The following is a 6000-nucleotide window of genomic DNA, read 5'->3' as shown; positions in this document are numbered from 1 at the left end:
CTGAAAACCTCATGTCGGAATATCATTTGGCTCCAATTTTTCTCGGCAGAATGTTATTCGAGGAAGGCTAAAATAGCTCACTGCAATAGCGCAAAGACAATCATATAGAATTAGCATTACTTGTGGCCCTCCATCTCTTGACGTCTATGAGATGGAGCCAATTTTTACCCCAGGGACAAATAGTATGCCCCACCCCCATCCCTCTTAGTCATCATACACATGAATAAGGTCATAGTGTCCTGACCACAATTACCAGCTATAAGCTGAATTGCCATTTCTGCTGCAGTATTCAGGAGATAGTGATGGCTCAGGACTTCCTCCCTACTCTCCGTACTTTAACTGAGCTCAGCAAGGCAAGGCGGGAAGGCAATAAGCAATTTCACAAGTGTTCTACTCAAATCAAATCAAATTGTATTAGTCACATGCGCCGAATACAACGGGTGTAGACCTTACAGCTTACTTACGAGCACCTAACCAACAATGCAGTTAAAAAAAATATGGATAAGAATAAGAGATAAAAGTAACAAGTAATTAAAGCGCAGCAGTAAAATAACAATAGCGAGACTATATACAGGGGGGTACGGACACAGAGTCAATGTGTGGGGTCACAGGTTAGTTGAGGTAATATGTACATGTAGGTAGAGTTACTAAAGTGACTATGCATAGATGACAACAGAGCGTAGCAGTGGTGTAAAGGGGGGGGGGGGGACATGTCAGGGCGGTCTTTTCAAACAGCTCATTCACTTAAAGGGCATTATCATAATTTTCACAATTTCACAGTATTATTGCAACCTCATAGTGTAGAAATTAGGTTGTAATACACCTATCTAGTATTGGGTCAGACCACCCTTGACCTTCAGAACAGCTTGAATTCTTTGGGGCACGGAAACATTGGTCAATTGGTATCAAGGAACCTAACGTGTGTCAGGAAAACATTCCCCACACCAGTACACCACAGCCATCAGCCTGTACCATTGACACCAGGCAGGATAGGGCTGTGAATCCTGACTCTGCCATCAGCATGACTCAACAGGAACTGGGATTCGTCAGGCCAGGCAATGTTTTTTCCACTCCTCAATTGTCCAGTACTGGTGATCACGTGCCCACTGAAGCCGCTTCTTCTTGTTTTTAGCTGACAGAAGTGGGACCCGGTGTGGTTGTCTGCTGCATTTAAGTACCACAGTATGAGTCATACTACCCATACACAACCTAGCCGTAAAACACGGAAATGGTTCCAATAATTTTTTCGTTATACATTTTTGCGTTGGGGATTTTAGAATTACTTCATATAAGGTCTGTGCTTCGTGTAGGTTTACCCTGGTGTGACACTTTGATAACCGTGCAAATCTCTCTCGGACAAGGTAACTTTGATCAATATATTCGCCTGTAATTACCCCTACAAATTGAAATGCTAATTAGCCGCTAATGTGGCTCGCATACAGAACTACACATCTTGATGCAAGCTTTGACATCATCTCTCAAGGCACATTTCTGAATTTAAATTCTTCGACTAGTAGCAAATAACCTAGCAAGTAAATAAGAATTTGTTCTTAACTGGCTTGCCTAGTTAAATAAAGGTTAAATAAAAAATATATTTTTTAAATAAAGTAGATATTATAGCCTTTTTATTTTCTCATGTAAATAATTGATTGTGTTTCTAATGTGTATTCTTGTTTAACATTTTTCAAATTATCTCGCTAGCTACCTTTGCATTTTTTTATTAATTACATTTTTTGAATTACCCTCTGGCCTTTGTAGCGAACTAGCTAACCTTAGGTCTCTTCGTCGATCAGAAGCAAGGATGGTTCTGTGCTATGTACTGGATTGTAACCACTACTTCGATTTCAGCGTTTTCCAACCTCTGTAAGCGAGAGGCGTTGCTGGAGAAGTGTGATAAGGTAAACCCTGTTTGCTAGCAGCTAACAAGCGATTTTGGTTAGGTCAAAGATCTGTGGTTAGCTAGGTGCTCATGAAAATGAGCTAGATACCCACCGACTGTAGTTGCATGTTCAACGCACATCACCTTCCTTACAAGTAAAAAAAAAAACAGCATAGGCTAGCGTAATGACTGTTTAAAAATCACAGTTATAAATTCCCACTGTGCCCATGATAAAATGCAATGTGAATTGTACTACTGAATAAAACTGTGAGGAAATGCACTCAGACCAGCCATTGTGATTAAACTTACGTTAACTACATTACTTTGGTTGGCTGCTTTGAGCAAAACTTGTATGTAATATAATCTATTCTGGGAGTCTATTGTTTGTGTATGATCTTTATTCTTTGTCACTTGTTTTTCAACAATGTCAGGTACAGGCAGGGATGACTTGGACCTTCATCAAGTAAGACACAGGGGATAATTTGAACATCACAGATATATATTCCCAATGTGCCCATGATAAAGTTAACTACATTACTTTAGTTGGCAGCATTGAGCAAATCTTGTATGTAATGTAACCTATTCTGGGAGCGTAGTGTGTGTGTGTGTGTGTGTGTGTGTGTGTGTGTGTGTGTGTGTGTGTGTGTGTGTGTGTGTGTGTGTGTGTGTGTGTGTGTGTGTGTGTGTGTGTGTGTGGGTGTGTGTGGGTGTGTGTGCGTGTGTGTGTGTGTGTGTGTGTGTGTGTGTGTGTGTGTGTGTGTGTGTGTGTGTGTGTGTGTGTGTGTGTGTGTGTGTGTGTGTGTGTGTGTGTGTGTGTGGGTGTGTGTGTGTGTGGGTGTGTGTGGGTGTGTGTGGGTGTGTGTGAGCTATGTGGAATATTTTTGGACCACTGGCTTCCCTGAAAACAGGTTCTGACAGGAGAAGCAATATGAGTCTGTAAGAGTGTGTAAGACAGAGAAAAGAGGACTTCAGATCATGGATTGGGCACATAAGGTCTCTGATTGCGCTGTTGAACGGTAGCTGACAGTGTCGGCTAGAGATGACGTGCAGGAGCTTCCTGCAGGAATTTGTAGTCTTGCTGAGGTCTTCTCTGTTTCTAATTAGCATTTTTAATTTTTGAGAGTAAATTGAGGGGAATATATTGGGAAAACTCACCTTGTCCGAGAGAGAATTACATGGCTATCAAAATGTCACACCAGGGAAAGCCGACACGAAACACAGACCTTATATGAAGTAGGTCTAAAATTCCAGATGCAAAAATGAATTGGGAAAAAACTATTGGAACCATTACCGCGGTTTACCTCTAGGTTTTATGGGTATTATTATGAGTCCACTGTGCCGAACTATAGCCCGTCAGTGACAAGGACGGACGAGTTGTGTGTTCCGAGATGCCGTTCTGCACACCACTGTTGTAGTACGCCGTTATTTGCATGCTTGTGACCCGCCTTTTAGCTTGCAAGATTCTTGCCATCCTCCTTCGATCTTTCATTAACGAGCTGTTTTCGCCCACAGGACCCCCGCTGACTGGATGTGTTTTGTTTTGTCGAGCTTGAAAAGCCCAGGAGCCCGCCCGTTTCTGAGATACTAGAACCTGCACGCCTGGCACCGACGATCATACCACACTCAAAGTCGCTTAGGTCACTTGTTTTACCCATTCTTTTTTTAATATATTTTTTATTTTTTTAAATAAATGTTATCCCCTTTTCTCCCCAATTTTTCGTGGTATCCAATCGCTAGTAATTACTATCTTGTCTCATCGCTACAACTCCCGTACGGGCTCGGGAGAGACGAAGGTCGAAAGCCACGCGTCCTCCGAAGCACAACCCAACCAAGCCGCACTGCTTCTTAACACAGCCGCCTCCAACCCGGAAGCCAGCCGCACCAATGTGTCGGAGGAAACACCGTGCACCTGGCCCCCTTGGTTAGCGCACTGCGCCCGGCCCGCCACAGGAGTCGCTGGAGCGCGATGAGACAAGGATATCCCTACCGGCCAAACCCTTCCTAACCCGGACGACGTTAAGCCAATTGTGCGTCGCCCCACGGACCTCCCGGTCGCGGCCGGCTGCGACAGAGCCTGGGCGCGAACCCAGAGACTCTGGTGGCTGTTTTACCCATTCTAACGTTCAATTGAACAGTAACTGAATGCCTCGATGACTGTCTGCCTGCTTCATATAGCAAGCAACGAACAACAGGGCGGGTGTATCTAATAAACTGGCCACTGAGTGTATATAAAACAACATGTTTTAAAGGCCAGTGCGCTGGGCCTTGATCGCAACAGAAGGTTGACATTGTTCCCATTTGGTCACTTCATAATGACTTCGTCATAACCGTGCTCTCTGATTCGTCCCTTCATACCGTAGTAAACAAAACACCCCGGGGATGTCCCCGAGACATGCCGGGAACGAGGGAAATAAGGTGGACCATGACACAACATCCTGACGACTTTTGGAGACTATTTCAGGACGTTCTGGGGACGTCCTAACAACACATTTTTGTTGCTGTGTCTGTCATTGCATGACCTGTTTGGTTGAACTGTTTTTATTAATCTCAGTAGTGTATATTTATTTCCATTTTAAAGAGGCTTCTTCCCCATTTTCTTATCATTTAGAAATATGTGGTCATTTTTAGGTAAGAAAAGGTTATTAATAACCTACATATATTTTTTATAATAACCTACATATTTTTTATAATGTACTATTAGATTAAATTACTATGTTCAGGCACCATGAAGATCGATGGTCAAAGATGAATTAACGGCTGCTCTCACTCCCATGAATCCATCTTCCTCCTGTCATGTCAAACATTACCACAGTGGTTTGGACATCACTCATTCAAAATGGACTTGGTCACTGTGGTGCATATTGTAGGTTTGGCCCCAGGTCTAGACCAACCATCACCTTGTCCACAAAACCATGTGTACAGTAGTTATACCATCCCTGAACAGCCCCACTCTGTCTCTCTCTCACACTCTTTCTCCCTGTAGCTTTTTACCATTATTCTACAAATTACTGTTCCATTAGATTAAATTACTTTATGAAATGCTTGCTTCTTGAAAGCCTCACAGGCTCACACCTGCTAATTAAGTGCTCTCTTGTAAATTAGAGTTTTACAAGGGCTTTTGCATATTCTTCGGGAAGCATTAGCTAATTGAGTGGAATGACATGTTCATTGTCTTTGTTCATTGTCTTGAAACTCAAATGAATAGCCACGATCCAAGACATAACCATAAGCAACAATAATTAAAATCAATGAAAGGTATGGCAATATACAGTATATTAACTATTAATGTGTAGATGTAATCCATTATTATATCTTGATCTCTCCTGGGTTATCAAAGTAATCCCATACATTCACTGAAACTTTACCAAAGCACAGATTAATTAACGGCTGTGGAAATGGAAGGCAGAGAGATAGAGGGAGGGAGAGAAAGGGAGAGAGAGAGATAGGAAGAGAGAAACAGAGAAAGAGAGAAACAGAGAAAGAGAGGGAGAAAGATAGAGAGGGGAGAGAGTAGAGGAGGCTAAGAGAGGCTATACCTGTCGAACATTAAAACAATACTCAATTCACTTCATATTAATGTCCTAAAGCCAGAGTGCGTGAGTGAGGGAGCTAGAGCGTGAGTGCAGAGTAAAGCGAGAGTGAGTAAAAGCTATTTTGGACCAGGTACAAGGAAAGGCTTTTACACGGAGAGTGGTTAATGCACACAGTACCCTTGTCCAGCCTGCGTTGCTACACTACGGTTGCTGTACATTGACCAACTCACATACAGTCCACCAACAAAATGGCCGATAATAGTGTGACATCGCACAGATGTCAGTCAAAGAAACCTGAGAGACGTAGCTTAGGAAAAAGGCTTCCAGCCAAGACATTGACAGTAAATTGTCCACACGTTCCTTTTTTCCTCCTTGATTAGGGTTGCAAAGGGAGGGAATGTTACTGGTAACTTCCGAAATATACCAGTAAACTACGGAATTTTAGGTAAATAACATGTCAAATATATAAAATAATAAAATAAGATATTTTAAATATGAAAAATTGAATGGCAATGCTGTAAAATAGTATCCTAAAAACCAACCCATCAATTTAGTGAATACCGTTTGTGTTCAACATGAGGGTTTCAG

Source organism: Salvelinus alpinus, chromosome 4 (genome assembly GCF_045679555.1).
Source record: "Salvelinus alpinus chromosome 4, SLU_Salpinus.1, whole genome shotgun sequence".
NCBI classification, from domain to species: Eukaryota; Metazoa; Chordata; class Actinopteri; order Salmoniformes; family Salmonidae; genus Salvelinus; species Salvelinus alpinus.
The sequence above is the reverse complement of the archived record's forward strand: the minus strand, read 5'-3'. Positions refer to the sequence as shown.